The sequence below is a fragment of the Tyto alba genome, unplaced genomic scaffold (assembly GCF_018691265.1).
Source record: "Tyto alba isolate M040663 unplaced genomic scaffold, T.alba_DEE_v4.0 Super-Scaffold_13, whole genome shotgun sequence".
NCBI classification, from domain to species: domain Eukaryota; kingdom Metazoa; phylum Chordata; class Aves; order Strigiformes; family Tytonidae; genus Tyto; species Tyto alba.
In genome coordinates, this window is record NW_024881275.1 from 36,632,233 (window position 1) to 36,648,658 (window position 16,426).

General features: G+C 41.1%; 1 protein-coding gene across 7 annotated transcripts in view; it reads left to right on the forward strand.

The window, feature by feature from the left end:
- The window catches only part of AOPEP (aminopeptidase O (putative)), a 204,888-nt gene that overhangs the window by 147,745 nt on the left and 40,717 nt on the right, over positions 1-16,426 (forward strand). The window lies entirely within an intron of this gene.

The window sequence follows — 16,426 nt, forward strand, 5'->3', positions numbered from 1 at the left end:
GGGCACATGTGAATAATATTATTAGCTAGACAAAAGTATTTTTCAGACTCTTACACAGTAATTTAAAACACAGGTGGAAACTCCTTGAAGCTTCTTTAGATACATTACTTCTCTCACAGTCTAGTAGTACACAGTAGTCAATTACATGTGCTGTGTGTGCATCATTAGTTAAGATGAATTATACTTTGGTAATAAAAAATAAACTATTTCTTTAACTTGCAGAGAAGTAACAGAGATCATTTATTTTTTTCATGTATTCTTGATTCATCTGGTTTGCTGCTGTGTAGCTAAAAATGTTGTGACAAATGTAGCTTGTTTTACTTCATTTCCTCTTCAGAGAAAGCCTGATCAGGCGGGTCTTTTACTGCATTAATCTTACTGCATTTTACCAGTCATCTGTTTCCCTGCCATAAACCTCTGCATGTGGTGGAAGAGAGACAGACAATGTAACATTCTTAGTGACTTGAGGTAAAATAACTGGTAACCCATCACAGCAGAAATGTATAAGTCTTAGATCATCTGGGTGGATGGAGCAAGTGTGCTAATCTCTCTTGTTCCACCTGAAACAACAGTCGCCTGTGAAGCAGGTTGTGTTTGAAGTTAGGCACAACCTTAAAGAACAGAAAAATCTGCATTCTCACTCTTGGTAATTTCATTAACTCTGTTCTAGGATTTTTAGAGTGCTGACTCTCATCTTTCTCTGGCATCATATGGATGAGGAAGAAAATACTGGTTCTAAATATTTTGTTGTAAGCTATGTGAGGTGCATATGGGGTATATGCTTATCTGCATCACAACTGTGGAAGTTTTTACTCTTGATTCTCAAGAGGCCCATCTCTGGCTGTCATGGGGTGTTGCAGCCGTCAGGAAGAGTAGATCAGTGACCATTTAAGTCAGCTGAGATCTTTCCATTTTCTTTTTTCCATCCAGTATATTCCATGTTAGGAAGCTATCAGAAATTGTCAGAGCTTACAGGCTGTTCTTTTGTGAGTATGCAACTTTCTTCCAAGCTTCCTTATAGAACTTTGAGAAAGAAGTGGCTTGATTAGCTTCCCCCAGCCCTCACTATGGTTTTCTGTTGTCCTGGGTTTGAGTGAGTGGTGGAGTTTTTTGGTAGCAGGGGACGGGGCTACAGGGGTGGCCCCCTGTGAGAAGCTTCTCGAAGCTCCCCCAGCTCCACATCAGCTCCACCTCTGCACCAAAACTGAGCCAATCAGCTGCGCCTCTGCAATAATGTATTTAAGAAGGGACGTGGTGACGGGCAGTCGGACTTGTGAGGAGGAGTTGCTGCAGCTGCGTGAACACCAAGGTCAGTGGAGGAACGGAGGAAGAAAGGAGGGGGGAGGTGTGCCGGAGCAGAGACCCCCCTGTATCCTGTGGGGAGACGGCAGGGCGGCCCCCCCTGCCACCCATGAAGATCTACAGTGGAGCAGACACTGATTTGTGGCCTGTGAGGGGCCTTGCATGGTTGACTAAGGTGTCTGTGCCTGGAGAAGGCCAGCATCATGTGGGAAAAGGTAGCCCAGCTGCTGTAATTCAGCGCTGGGAGGATTGCAGCATGCAGGGGAGTCCCACGCCGGAGCAGCTCGGGAAGGGCTGCAGCCTGTGGGACAGATGGAAAAAGTTGGTGTCCCATGCCAGAGCAGTGTAAGGAAACGCTGCGGCCCATGGGAGGGACTTATGTCAGAGAAAGTTTGTGGAGGACTGTCTCCTGTGAGAGGGTGACCACGATGGAGCAGGGGGAACAACTTCCAGATGCTCCCCCCACCAAAGATGGAAGAAGTGGCAGCACTGACTGCACCCCTCATTCCCTGCCCCCTGCACCGCTGTGGGGAGGAGGTAGAGATATTGGGAGCAGAGCTGAGCCCAGGAAGAAGGGAGGGGTGGGGAGAAGGTGTTTTCAAGATGTGACAATGCTTCTTGCTGTCCTACTGTGCTAAGTGTTGTTGTTAGTGTCTGTAATAAATCTGTGTTCTTTTTTTCTTTCCCTAACGAGTCTTCCTTTTGCTCATGACCGTAATGGGTGATCTGCTCCTCCCGATCCTATCTCAAATCCCAAGCCTGGCTCATTTGTCTCTTCTCATTGCTGAGAGAGAAGGGATGTGTGAGCAGCTGCATGGTGCTCAGTTGCCCTCTGAGCTCAAACCACAATATTTATGGTTTGAATCATTAAGCTAATAGCATAGAATGGCAAAGAACAAGATCAGAAGGAAGATGTTATGACTGTTCTTATCCAATCCTTTCATTCTCTGAGGATCTGATAGGCACAGGGAACTTAACAAAGATTTAGGGTTTGCAGTCACCATCTATTTGTTTGGCCCTCTGATGGCCTTTTTCTTTTGTTCTCTTTCTTTCTTGTCTCTCTGCTTCTCTTTCTGAGCTGGGTGGGAGAGCTGTCCTAATGTCCCTGTAATATGTACATAAGATGTGAGGAATGACTGCTGTAAATCAATCCTTACATTCACCACAGAAGCACCCTGTAGTTATGTCAGCTGGCAGATTCTGAGTGCAGTATGTTTTATTGCTTTGTAGGCCATGAGGTTATGCAATGATGGTGATCTTTGTTGTTCTTACCTTCCACCCACTGTACAGCATCAACTGGCTTCCAGAGGATGAAGGTGAATCCTTCAAAGACCAGGCTCAGCTTTCTAAAATCACTGGGGTTTTGGGGGGGGAGGGGAGGATGGGGGAGGTGGGGAAGGCTCCCTTTCTTGCAAATATGGTAATACAGTGCTTCTGCAGTAGTACAGGTAAAACCTTGGTAATGTTTGGTGTTGTTGTACAGCATAGTTGCATCTGTTGTAGAGAGCTGTTGCACGTAGTGGTTTGGAAGATTACCAACTTTTACTGTGCAGTTTGGCAGTATTTTTCATGTCAGAAAGAATGATGAGCAATAGCCTCTGAAAGTAAAATACATAGAAAAATTCAATCTTCAACCTAAATTTTAAAAGAATCAGATATATTTACTCAATTTCAGTTGAATCCGCTTAAGTGACTGTCGGAAGGATAGGGTTTGATCTTTGACGTGGATTGTGAGACAAGACCTATCTAGCTGAGAGAAACATTGGGTAAATGCATAGTATAGCGAACAGCTTTTTATTTGGGGTCTGTAAAATGCTATGATCAGACATTAGTTTGTGGTGTTAAAAGTGAGACTGTGCCAGTGTGTTTGCTGTTGAGAAGTATATGCCCTTCCTCATTCTGCTTTGCTGAGCAGCCCTGAAAATTTGTATTGATCAGATCTGATGAATTTTTTTGTGTGGACTTCTGTGTGATTTCAGAGTTTTAGGATTGGAGATGTTGATACAGTCTTTTCTTCTTTTCTGAAAAATTTCAGCAGGAAAAATGAGATGTCAAGACCTTTCATGACACTCACCCTTGCGCAATTAACCCAGTTCATTACATCTTAAGCATGTTGGCCAAATTTATAGCCTGTATTACAGATCTATACTGGGTAAAATTGCTCTGCCTGACAGCAGTAGCAATGTTGTCAGTGCCTCCCTTTTGTTTTCAGGTAATCCAAAGTCTTTCACATACCAAGCATCTGTGAAGTGTTCTGAATTCTCACAATAGTAGGAGCTGAAGGAAAGGTAGAACTGAGCCTACTGAGTAATTCAATACAACGTAAAATCTTCCACTGCAAAACAGCAGTTTCCTAAGAAGGAAGAGAAGGTAGAAAATACATATGTCCATTGATTTATTAACAGACAGTGCTTTAAAAAGTGTCTGCTGTATCCATTTCCAAGGAGCATTGATTCCAGCACTGGAAGGAATTGGGGGGGTTAGGTGGAAATAAAGTACAGCCCTGAGCATTTTAACACAGAAAATGAATAATTTCAGGAAGACAGGTAAATATTTAGATATACTCAATATTCACACCATCTCTTAAGCTCAGGCATGTAATATCTTGAAATAAAATGTGGTGCTTAGAAGTTTCATGGTCTTGTCATTATCCCTTTATTCTTCCTGCTGAGAACAATCGTTAATTTTTAGTTACTTTCACGATTCTTTGGATTCCCTGGCAGCTTTTTTGGCATCTAAGCTAACTCTTTATTTGCTTTGTATAAAGATCCAGAATCTGACTAAAGAGTGTGTCTGTGCTGTGGTCTGAAGGTTAACTGATGCATTTAGACAACAATAACTCTTTATTTTACCCTCAAGCAGTGCTTTAGTTATGTACCAAAACTTCATAGTCCAATTGAAAGATCTCAGTGTCTTTGATGTTCAGAGGAAAAAGCTTACTTCAGACATCTCTTCAACTGTGATTGACAGCAAGCCATCTTGGTGGTAGAATTTGGCCTGTGCATAGTAGAAAGACATCACTATGGCATGTGTAAAATGTGTGTCAACAATGTCCATCCTTTAATTTGGGACATAAATAAAAGTCTACCTAATTCATACTATAGTGGGGATTTAGAGCAGCAGTATGGTGCTACTCTACTCGAGTACAGTCAGCATGTTTTTTGAACAGTGAAGCTGGGAGCAGAAGCCTGTGGGGAAAATGTCAAAACTTTTGCTACATAAGTTGGTTTAGGACTTGAGACTTTAGACAGAACTTACTGGGTTGGGTGGGTGGGTGGGTGAATGACAATGAGTGGAAAAACTCATGAAAAAAATGATACTTTGATCCGTGTGCTGGTGGTCTTGGACAGGATGAGACGACAGCTCTCCCGTGGCCTCAGTGAGTGCCTGAACTGGAGTGAAGTGGTGGTGTTGGCAGCAGCAGCGCCCAGGGGAGCCGTGGGGAATCTGTGTGCCCACAGCACCCGACTGCATGGTTTGGGGACATTCTCCTGGGAGGTGCACGGTACAGCCTTACTGTCTCCCAAGCACAAGATTTGCTAGAATCTGTTTCTCCCATGCTTAGGTGGTGGTTCATGGCAGCAGCACTGTATCAATTACCACTGTCCCTATTAGTTTTCTCAGTTGGTTTCACTAAAGGAAGGGAAACCAGAAAGGAACACTATTTGTTTGGAAGTGAAATTTTGGGAGGAGGGTTTTGTTGTTTTACCTGAAAATGTAGCAAGACAGGAGTATTTTCTCGCTTTAATCAAAATAACCCAACTCTTAAACTGCCTCTAACTGCACTTTGATCTTAATTTCAGAGTGCTTTGGTCATTGCAGCACATGGGATCTCTGCTGAAGCAGTGAGTTCAGTCCTGATCAAAGGTTGTTCAACAGGTTATTTTAATTCGCTCATTTTTGGTGTACTTTTCTGCCATGACAAAACATAACAGATCCTCTGTGAAATGGGGAGTCGGTGAGTAGTGATGCAGTCCAGAAATGGATCTTAACTGTAGGTGAACCATTTGCGAGTTTTTTTCATGAGATAATGTTGTGTAAAGGTGAAAGCAAAAAAATGTAGTTTTGTTACTGATCACTTTGCAAGCATGGCCCTAGAATTTTTTTTTAAATCTTAAGGTTTTTTACATTTTAGTTGTTCATATGAGAACAGATACTGCATTTTCATAGCTCGTGTTCCTTTGCCCCGTAGGCTGACCACTGAAATACCACCCACTGTATTCTATGGCTGTTTCTTTCCCCTATGTATATGTTATGGTTTAGCTAGTGTGTATTATTTCAAACCTCTTTTGCATAGGGAATGTCTGTAAAACAGGGTGTGAAAAGTGTGCTTTGAATACCAGTGTATTCAGAATTAAGTACTGGAAAACACTCCTGTCCAGAGCTTGACTGTTAAGCTGTGTTTGATAGTTCCAGCTCTGTTTGGATGTCGAAGCATGAAGACCGATACCTGAGTTATTTCTTTGTTCCTTTCTATGCTACAGACACAAAAGGAAGTTTTATGTCAATGACCCTAGGATCAGCAATGACTTTAGGAAACAACTTCCAATGTATTCCATACTTCCGAGTTCTTCTTGCTCCAAATGCAGGAGCCCCCTCAGTTTGGTCTCTTTGCCCTCTGACAAAAAAACCTAAAAATTTCTTCTGTATCTTTTAGTGTTGTTTGGGCTGATGGAAACCACCAGAGTTTTCCTGATCCACTGTACTCTTTCTTTATTAATGGGGGGACCTTTTTGTGCTGAAGCTGATCATGATGGAACCTGAGGATAGAAACCTAAATCATTCTCTATCTTCTTCACTGACACTGTAAAGTTTTTAATTGTGACTATTCCAGTGGCAGGTGAATGGTACTTCTTTAAAATGGCTTTCTGCTTGAAATATGGGTTTGGTTTTGGTTTTGATGGGGTGGAGTATTGCATCTGAAATTCTACCTCAGGAAAAGAGAGGTGGCCCAAGGGAATTGGCAGGGGAGCCTCATGCATCTGGAGTGATTATTTAGTTCCAGGTTGATACTAGAAATTACCATCTTTTCATTCTTGAATGACCTTTGTTAAATAAGCTTTATGGGCATTTTACTGCATTATGTATCAAAACTTGCTGGTTTAAAATGAAATACAGTGCCCAGATTATGCACAGTCATTGACCAAACCAGACTTGTGTCTTGTTTTTGCTGCTGTGTCCTGCTCAAGGTGTGACAATAGGATAGCGTGGTTTTACTTTGTGCACGAAGCAGTGTTTTGTTGTAAAACTGAGAAGTTGTCAGGAGGGGCCTTCTGCTTTGCTAGGTAGATGAGTATGATAATTTTGAATACTGTAATTTCATTTTGTTCTAGAAACGAAGAACGGGGGCCTGTGTTTACCCGCTTTCAAAATACTAGTTTTCTACTTTGGGAAGATGTGAATTCTTTACTTCTAAATAATTTAAACTTCATCTGTGTTTTTCCTAAACTCTTGACCCTTTAGATACATAGTAAATCATGCATCATAACAAAACTCCTGATGTGTTTCGGTTGGATTAGCAGATACACATTTTTATGTGAAGCCAGCTGTTTCAGGGGATGCAATCTCCACCATTTACTGTGACCATTTTTAGAGGCAAAGAGGCAGCATTTATAGTAGATGCTGCTGTGGAGTTGGTTCCTGTGCCCACCCTGAACCTCAAGAGTTTTTGATGATTCTCTGGTTGTATGGTTGTCACAGAGAGATGGCAGCGTAACCAGAAGGTGTAACTATCAGTGCATTTGTGTTGGCCTCATGATACGGAAAGTTAACCCGTCAGGAGATGGCTGCAGCATCAAGTGAATGTTACTTTTCTTTTAGATATATTTAGACTGGTCAGTATGAAAATATATGTCACCTTTGCATTATTTTGTGTCAGAGTGCCAGTTGGAATGGACCAGACGCCTGCTTTTTTTATTGCTGATTCAAACAAACAGTAGTTGGTGTTAGCAGCTGAATGATAAACCTGGTTTTAGGCAGAATTTTAAGGTTTCCATAGCTTCAAAGTTTTATTGGCAGACTTAGCAGCTCACAGTATTTATTGTCCTCTTTCCCCACCATGTAATCATGATGCTACAATCTATTTCTGGACACTTCCAAGAGGTATTAAAAATTATGGTTCTAGTTTGTAACTAGGCTTTCTTTATGCAAAAGTAAAAGAGAAGCAAAATTGCCTTCTGGGGACTTGTGTAAAGCCTCTTTGTTTCAACTTTTTCTTTCAAGCTTCTCAATAAGTCTTTTGAGTGCCATGGCATGGTCAGGAGGCAACCTGGAAACAGATCAAATCATGGAGAGGTGTTTCTGAGTATTTAAAAATATCTCGTCATGCTCCTTATTTGTTTATATTTCTAAACGTCATTTTTAAAAGTCTTGCAATATTGTCATCAAATAAAATATAAAGGTTGCAGCCATTTCAAACTGTGAGGTGTGGACATTCCTGAAATAATGTTTCTCAATCATTGTGAGACTGCTGTGCTGAAGAGTAAATTTCTATTTCAGAGGTTGAAACAAATATCGTTGGTTTCAATATCATATGTATTTCATTAAAAGTAAGTAATACCACATACAGTATTCTTAATGTGCTGCAAAATAAGTGAACACTACAGTTATTTTTCTTTACAGATTTCAGGTTAAAACTGTTAGGTATTTCAGGATTGGGCTTTTTTCCCAGCCTAACACCCATGTAGAAAATAATATTTCTGTGCTGTTGACTACTGTAGATCGTATTTGGATGTATCAAATTTCTGAATTTCGTTAATTTCTGAACCTACAATTCCTTAAATAATTATTTTTGCTAAGCATGCTCTGTGTTTTGGGGGCATAGTTGAGTAACATAGCATTGATGGTTTGTATTTGACAAGAGGTATAACTTCTTATAATTTGAATTATTTTATATATGTAGCTTTTGTTCAGTTATCTTTACAGAGATATCATACAGCGTTATGTACAACCATGTCCAGCGGTGCCATGAAAAGACTGTAGAAAGGAATGGCCACTTCTAAAGAATTTGCTCTGGTTTTGTGTGCTGTGTAATCATAACTCACATACACAGCACAGAAATAACAGGAAGGGCAACTGAGCCTGAGCTAACAGAAACAGGGGGTTTGTTTCACATGTTTTGGAATAATTTGCTTGCTAAATTAATACCTACTTCTCTGGCTGCTGACTCATAGGAGAATTACAGTCATAGAACTAATCCAAAAAGAGATGCTTTTGACCCCATTTCAGCAAGTTAATGTGGCTTTAACATGCTGACTGTGCTTTTGATTTATGCTGAATAGCCTGCCGCAACAAAATGGAGCTAGAACGGGGTAGCTGGTGAGCCATCCAGGAGACACAATAGCCCCTGGACCTCAGCCATGTAATTTGCACATATTAAATATAATTCTTATGGAAACATTTTTTTTTTTTTCCTCCCAAGAGAGCACTCGAAGGATCTGGTCATTTAGAAACACACAGATACATGCTTCTTTTAACCATTAGGACAGCAGTTGTATCTTTCATAATGTACACTTTTAATCTTTGGCTTATAATACAGAGCTTGGAGTTATAAATACGGTGCTAAGTAAGTTTCAACCTTACATGGTCCTTTGGGACATGAGAGTGTCCTTGGACCTATGTTTGACTCTATCTGTTTGCTGCCAACTTGTATCGTAACAAGCTTAATGAACTGCCACTTCCTATTTGTGTGGCCAGAGCAGGCAGGGGCAGCCACAGGGTTTAATTTCTGCTGGAATTCGGTGGCACTTTGCTTTGGTTTTAAACTTATAATTAGGACTGACGCTTTGCCCAAAACGTCAATACTGTGCACCAGATCTGTGCCTCTTGGAGGGAGATCTGTCGTGGGCTGTGGGTGGAGAGGCAGTCTGCGCAGAGCTGTGCCAGCTCTCCTGGAAATAGGCTGCTGAGAGCTGAAACCCTTCCGTTTGCCAGAATAATACAGCGCAAGAAAAAGGTCTTATGATACGTTTCCATCTTGCAGAAGGTTTCTGCGGCTTCTTGTTGTCTTTGAAATAAAATGCTTTTACTGTGACATAAAGCAACGTGACAGTGCTTTCCTTTCAGCAAATGTTGGGATTACAGTGGCTTACTTTCCTGAGATGGAACCTTCTGTTTACTTCAGGTGTTATGGAGCCTGATACAACTTCGATGTTGAGAGAAAGCTGTGGCCATGGAAGCAGTAGTCCAATTTTATAGGCACAGCATGTAATGTCATCCCAGTGGGGCTGCCTTTATATAGTTCCTTTGATCTTGTCTGTGTTTGGACTGACCACAGACATCGCATTTACAGTCATGGCCACATGAATGATCAGAAAGATGATGTGATTGCCATGTGGTTAAATTAACTAAGGTTAACTTAGTAACTAACTGAGGTTAGTGGTGAATGAATTCTGGATGTGTTGCTAGCAAATAAAGTTATTTCTCTGAAAATACACTTGAAAGCATAGAGGATATGATGCTTTTACCGCAGTAGCATGAATTTGGATAGCTGTCTTAGTTGGAGATCAGGAATTGTTGGGATTGGGGGTCACACTGGAGACTGTTGTAGCATGCCTCTGTAAAAACAGTGTCCGGTTCTGTCTTGTTGATCATGTTTTTGTGCTAATAAGATGATCTGCACCAAGACCAATGTCTGCTTTCCTTGATAAATAGAAAGAATGTACTATTTCCAGGAAGGCACAGGTTAAAAAGGTACCTGGATATCTTGTTTATTATGCAATAAACAGAGGAAATAATTTTAGTTCATTTCACTTGCAGAAGTATTTTGAATGAATGAATATATTCTTTGAATTTTCAGACATTAGGTAATAGTATCTTTTCCTGTTTGTTTTGGGGGGTTTTAAGGTGTAACTTACAGGGAGACGTCAGGTTTTACTGAAACTTTAATTTTTTTTTTATTTCTAGGAGGGCAGCCAGCTTCATCTCACAATATTTGCTGAAGTGTGTGTAGAATTTTTGTTTTAAAGAGAAAGCTGTGAAGAAAATGAGGTAGGGGGGTTGCTTGCCATTCACAGACAGCAGCCTGTGAGTTTAAATGAAAAATCAGCAGAGACAACCTTGTCATATCAGCTCAGAATAGCAAGCAATTCAACTTAAGATGTTGATTGTGGTGATGATACTTGGGCATTCCCCATGGCTGTTTGTGTCAAAGTGATGACTGGAAACCTCTAGGTTTTTTTAAAAAAAGTGCCAACAATGCTAGCCACACCGTGAATTTTTGCATAAGGACAAAGCATCTCCTTGTATCATGCTAGCAGTCTGTCTGCTTGGGCGTTATCTTGTGACACCTGCCCTCATGTATACAGCAGGAGTGGCACACAAAGAGGATATGACTTGACTGTCTGAACTGAGTTCTCCATCTAATTAGACATTGCTCAAACTGTGATTTTGGCTGTCTTAATTCATTGTCTTAGCTTGGTTGTCAGTGTTTACCTTTCATTTTGAAAGGGACAGCAGAAGAAAAGTCCTAGAATTAAGAAACTTCACAGTCAGATGTGTTAATTTTCTAACTGACTTGATGGAATCCCCCATGTAATTATGGAAGAGTTGAACAAAAGAATTGCCTGTATTCAGAAACTATTTTGCAAGTCTCTGAAAAACAGTGGAAGACTTCAGTTTGTGCTTCATGGACTAGTACCTATTTTGACATTTTTTATCATAGTTTTTCTCCTGCCCATTGTTACTCAACAAAATGTTGTCTTCTGTGCACAGGACGAATTACCAACCACAACTTTTTAAATTACAAAGTAGTCCTGGACTGCAAGTTTGGTGGATGGTAAACAATAGTGGGAAATCAGATCACATCAGACTTCTCAACATTGGGGTGCATTAATGACAGTCTCATCAGTGTGGGGAATATGCCAGATATTTTCTCACAGCTGGTAATTTAGCACACATGAGGATCTGAATTCTTCTGCTTTTCAGTCTCTAGGCAATCTATGCAAGTCTATAAACTAAATGTAATGGGATAACAGTGTAATAGTATAAATCCCTTGTGTAATGGTAGCTAAAGCAAACATATTTTCAGCAAAACCTGACTCTGTAGCAAATGTGGCTGTTGAACTAGGAACTGTAGTTGTGAGCCACTGGATACTTCATCTTTCTGTTACAGTGTTCAGGAACAGCTAAATTAATTTGAACTTCCTGAGTGGAAAAAAAATCATGCTTAAATCAGATTAGCAGAAGTCTGCAATGAGAGTTCCTATTGCAAATAGACATTTATCTTAAATTACTCTTTCAAAAAGAGATTTTTTAAAAATTGTATTTCACTCCCTTGAATCGTGTCATGCTGAGAGCGCTGCAATCTGAAGGATTGTGTCCATGGATCTAATGCATCATGGACAGGAGTACTGCTGACTTCTGACACAGTCCAATTCACGGATCTCTAAGGACCACCTACAGGGAGAGAGGCTGTAATTCAATTTCCACACTCATTTAATCCCCATGTTCATCAAGGCTGCCAGTTGTGAGGGCAGCTTTTGTGATATGGATGGGGTTTTTTAATAGGGGCTGAACTGAGGCTACTAAGCTCACTTCATCTAGCTACCTTTTGTTTTGGTTTGGTTTTAATGTTGCATTTCTTCAGAAAGGAAGTTTATCTAGAAAAAAAGCATTTAAGCTCCACTCTAAATGTTTAAGCCTCTCTTTTCCATTTGGTAGATCTTTCTTGCATACAGGACCATATGCCAAAAGTACACTCATCCTTTTACAAAGTTGGAAGTACATAGATGCTGTGGACATACTTCCTGTAGCTCAGAAGCCAAGATTCCCACAGCTTACAGGGTGCTTGTGAATGTCTAAGTCTGATTTAGCTTCTAATTCCAATAAGGAATAGTACAAAAATTGGAGAAAAAGACCCCATTCTGCCACTACTGTACGAGTAAAGACATTGGAAGTATATCTATGTAAAGGTGTCAGGATTGGCCTCACAGGTGTCTATAAATAAAACCCCCTAATTTTCTTACGCAATGAGTTATTGTAACAATACAGTACAATCTGTTTTTATAGCTGATATGTAAATTGTAAGTCTTCCATCCAGGGCCCTTCAAAGTTCCTGTTTTCACTGTTTGCTCATGCAAAACTGGCTGTTTCCAGCTGCAAAAGCCAAGGCTTAGCATGTGTCTATTTGCCTACATGGCCACAAATTGTTTCTGTAAAGTATTTAGAGACATCTAAAGTCAACTTACTAGAACAATTTTTTGGACAGATCTCCAGTGACCAAAGCATATGTTAGAAAATGCCTTGATAATACATGCTTCTTGTGCATTGGCTATGTGCTTTTTTGGCTTAGATTCTGTAGTAGCTTACTGCTAGTTTCTAAAACCCCTCAGTGTTACGGGTTGGAAAATACACCTGTACTGAATTTCAGCATTTTGTAAGTGTGTAGGCTAGCATGATTTTATACTGCTCTGTGCACATACTTTGTTTTGAACCGTTTTTTTCCTATATTAAATTAATTTGAGCCATGTCAGCATATATCCCTAAATAAGGATGGACACAGTGTGCAGATGTCCTCAATAATAAAAACTGTGAACAGGGTGGTTAGGAGTATGTTATGTGTTGACTTCAACCTCTGCTAGATTTGAGCAAGGCTGTTGCCTGCAGCACTTTGTTTTATGTTATGCTCTTTAATGTTTACATGTTTCAACTTTGCACTGAAAGTTTAAAGCTAACCAAAGAATATAAAATGTCAAAATAAATTTAAATGATCATGGTGTGTGTGTATGGTGAAATGATTACTCAGAAGGAGCTGTGTGCCCCACCCTACAATCCTTATGCAGATGAGTTTCACCGAAATCTATGGGAATTTTGTCTCAACAAGTACTGCTGCAAAATCAAGTTTGTTATGTCTTAAATGCCTAACATAAATCTGTTGCAAAGTAGTTGCAACTCAGACTCCCTAGTTTCTAAAAAGTGTATGCAAGTCTCTTTTTGAGCAGTAGATAGCCCATGTAGCATAATGAAAAATAAAGTGACTATTAATGTCCACTATGCAAACTTGTTTGATTTTACTGTTGTCAGAAATAACTTGATAGTGTCCTCTTTTTTGTTGTGTTTTTTTTTTTTTTTTTTTTAACACTGTTGTTACAGGATGGTTCTCTGATGTCCTCTTCAAAAGTTTTAGCCAAGTCAGTTCAGTCAGATCTTTTCTGTCAGCATTCATAAACTGTTGCAAGTTCCTAAAGGGTTTGAAATTTATATTTTTTTCCAGTAATGGCATATTACTATATTCACACCTGTCAAAGAAGCAGTGCAAAACTGTATTTGCGCTTTACATCAGGACTTACTAATTTGCTCTGCAAAGCACAGTTTTGTTTGCAAGTTGTGATGAAGGCGCAAATGTGCAAAAAAATGTACATAACATTTGTCTGAACAGTACCTTCTCTCATTGCTCCATTCAAGTTGTAATAAAATCTGTATTTAAAAATATGCTGCAGATTGGTTTTTCCATCTATTTTCTGATTTGTATAATTGAGAAAAATTGATTTATAGTTATTCACAGTAAGACTTTTTCCACAGTAGCAGTGTATCAGGAACATGCATCTAATTTTAAATACATGGCCAAGCTCTCTTGTGCTAAACTAAAGTGCCTGTAATATTCACCTAACATTTATTGAAGTGTCACATTTTAGAATTTATTTATGAAAACATATGTGGTAAGTTAATATAGCTAGAAAATTAACGTCAAATTTAATGTGGAAAAATACAGATCCTTGATTTGAGCCTGTTGTCTCCATGCTTGACTTTCCTTCTAGTATTTTTTTCTTTCTTTTTACTTTTCACTGAATAGTAATTCCACTTTCATCAAGACTACTTCTGTCTGCCTTTCATAATAAAGTACTTCAAGCACAACTTTGAGCATGGTTTCAAATATAAGCTAATTGTGGAGTACCAAAGATATTTTGTATAAGAAGTAGAAATATATGGATTTTTTCATAGTAACGGCACAAAATACAACAGTTTTTATTTCTGTTTGCAGCCATTTAATTACTTTTATATTTGCTTTGTATTAGAACTTAGAAATGAAAATGTGGTAGAAAATGAGTAACAGCAAAATGGAGTTTGACAAGATCCTTCTGTAGGTGCTAGGCAGCATCATGTAGTGTGTGATTATTCTGTCTTGAATTGTGTATTTCTGAATTTAGTTGTTTCAGCCACAGAGAGCAAAAGTTTATTTGTAGCGTTCCCTGATTTCCAGGTATGTTTGGCTGTCTCCCTTAGATAAACACCCCCACTGAAAGCGTTTAGACGAAGCTCGGGGGAGTTGCACGTAAGTCTCTTAGAAAGGGCTTTTGAAGATGAAGTAGAAACGTTTTCTGTGTCTGGAGCACCGAGTGGCAGCGTGTCCCACCTGCTCCCGGGGCGGGAAGGTGGCCTGCTTCTTCCAGGGAAGGTGGCCTGCTTCCAGGGAAGGTGGCCTGCTTCTTCCAGGGAAGGTGGCCTGCTTCTTTGAGGGAAGGTGACCTGCTTCTTCCAGGGAAGGTGGCCTGCCTCTTCCAGGGAAGGTGGCCTGCTTCTTCCAGGGAAGGTGGCCTTCTTCCAGGGAAGGTGGCCTGCTTCTCCCAGGGAAGGTGGCCTGCCTCTTCCAGGGAAGGTGGCCTGCTTCTTCCAGCGAAGGTGGCCTGCTTCTTCCAGCGAAGGTGGCCTGCCTCTTCCAGGGAAGGTGGCCTGCTTCTTCCAGGGAAGGTGGCCTGCCTCTTCCAGGGAAGGTGGCCTGCTTCTTCCAGGGAAGGTGGCCTGCTTCTTCCAGGGAAGGTGGCCTTCTTCCCGGGAAGGTGGCCTGCTTCTCCCAGGGAAGGTGGCCTGCCTCTTCCAGGGAAGGTGGCCTGCTTCTTCCAGCGAAGGTGGCCTGCCTCTTCCAGGGAAGGTGGCCTGCTTCTTCCAGGGAAGGTGGCCTGCCTCTTCCAGGGAAGGTGGCCTGCTTCTTCCAGGGAAGGTGGCCTGCTTCTTCCAGGGAAGGTGGCCTGCTTCCAGCGAAGGTGGCCTGCTTCTCCCAGGGAAGGTGGCCTGCCTCTTTCAGGGAAGGTGGCCTGCTTCTTCCAGGGAAGGTGGCCTGCTTCTTCCAGCGAAGGTGGCCTGCTTCCAGCGAAGGTGGCCTGCTTCTTCCAGGGAAGGTGGCCTGCTTCTTCCAGGGAAGGTGGCCTGCCTCTTCCAGGGAATGTGGCCTGCTTCTTCCAGGGAAGGTGGCCTGCTTCTTCCAGCGAAGGTGGCCTGCCTCTTCCAGGGAAGGTGGCCTGCTTCCAGGGAAGGTGGCCTGCCTCTTCCAGGGAAGGTGGCCTGCTTCTTCCAGGGAAGGTGGCCTGCTTCCAGCGAAGGTGGCCTGCTTCTTCCAGGGAAGGTGGCCTGCTCTCAGGGAAGGTGGCCTCACACGTGGACAAGCCGCTGCTCCACGGCTGCCGCTGGTTCTGTCACGTTTCAGCTCGGCCCCCGCCTCCACATGCTGCGTTCTGGCAGTAGGCTGCTTGGGGACATGCACAGACCTCATCAAGTGTCAAATGCAGAAAATGTGGGACAATGAGAAGCGAGAGAGAGTTTCAACTTCAGTTACATTGAAATACTGGAAGAAAAATATGGGGGCTTTGAAAAGTGGTGAAAGGGTGGAATGTGTAAAGTCTCTGTGGGAAGAAAATGTCATCCCATCAATGGATTTTCTTTTTTTTTGCAGTGTTTTCTTGCCTTCTGTTGAATTTTATAATACAAGCACGGTCCTTTGTTCCCTTCTAGTCCCTCTCTTTCGATCAAGCAAAGTATGTTCATGTTCCTTTTTGCTTTTTAAACGCTCAACTTGAAATCCCATCATCTTTGAAATGTTAGTTAAGAATATGTAAGGTTCCCCCCTGCTTTGTCACTCTGCCAGATTTTGTGGTTTTACAATCCAGTTTCCTGGAGAGGGTTTTTAAATATTATTATTGTTGGGGATTTTTTCTCTTCCCTGTTGCTGTGTGAGTAATGTAAAAAAAAAAAAAAAAGAAAAAACAACTGGAGAAACTGACTGTCTGGAGGAAACTGTGAGATGTCAAACATTAAGTAAACATTCCAAAAATAGAGGAAAATCAAATCACAAAAACTGAAAAAGCCCCAATGTATATATGAAAAAAAGAAAGATGTTACTGTAGTGGAGCTT